This window comes from Etheostoma spectabile, chromosome 23 (assembly GCF_008692095.1).
Source record: "Etheostoma spectabile isolate EspeVRDwgs_2016 chromosome 23, UIUC_Espe_1.0, whole genome shotgun sequence".
Taxonomy (NCBI): domain Eukaryota; kingdom Metazoa; phylum Chordata; class Actinopteri; order Perciformes; family Percidae; genus Etheostoma; species Etheostoma spectabile.
Window position 1 is genome coordinate 1,013,595 of NC_045755.1, and position 271 is coordinate 1,013,865.

Genomic DNA, 271 nt, shown 5'->3' on the forward strand with positions numbered 1-271 from the left:
ATGAGCAAAGTGTCAGTTGGTCAAGGCCACACCCCCAGCCTCCACCTTGCCCCCCCTATACTCCTCAACTACTCCGACAGGATTGGTTTGAATCCTATCACCTACTGGCTTGACCCCTTGTTAGTTGATTCCAAGTCACAAAGCAGGTTTCAGTTCACAACGTTGTAAAGGTTTATTGAGACACACACAAGGATATACATATTCTCTAACAATCAAACTCCATTCATTTAGTTGATGTAGAGTAAGATAAAAGAGTGTGTGGGGGGGGGGG

The 271-nt window shown here is 45.4% G+C and overlaps 1 protein-coding gene across 1 annotated transcript in view; it reads left to right on the plus strand.

The window, feature by feature from the left end:
• LOC116673448 (EF-hand calcium-binding domain-containing protein 6) overlaps positions 1–271 on the plus strand; it is a 67,816-nt gene that overhangs the window by 52,628 nt on the left and 14,917 nt on the right. The window lies entirely within an intron of this gene.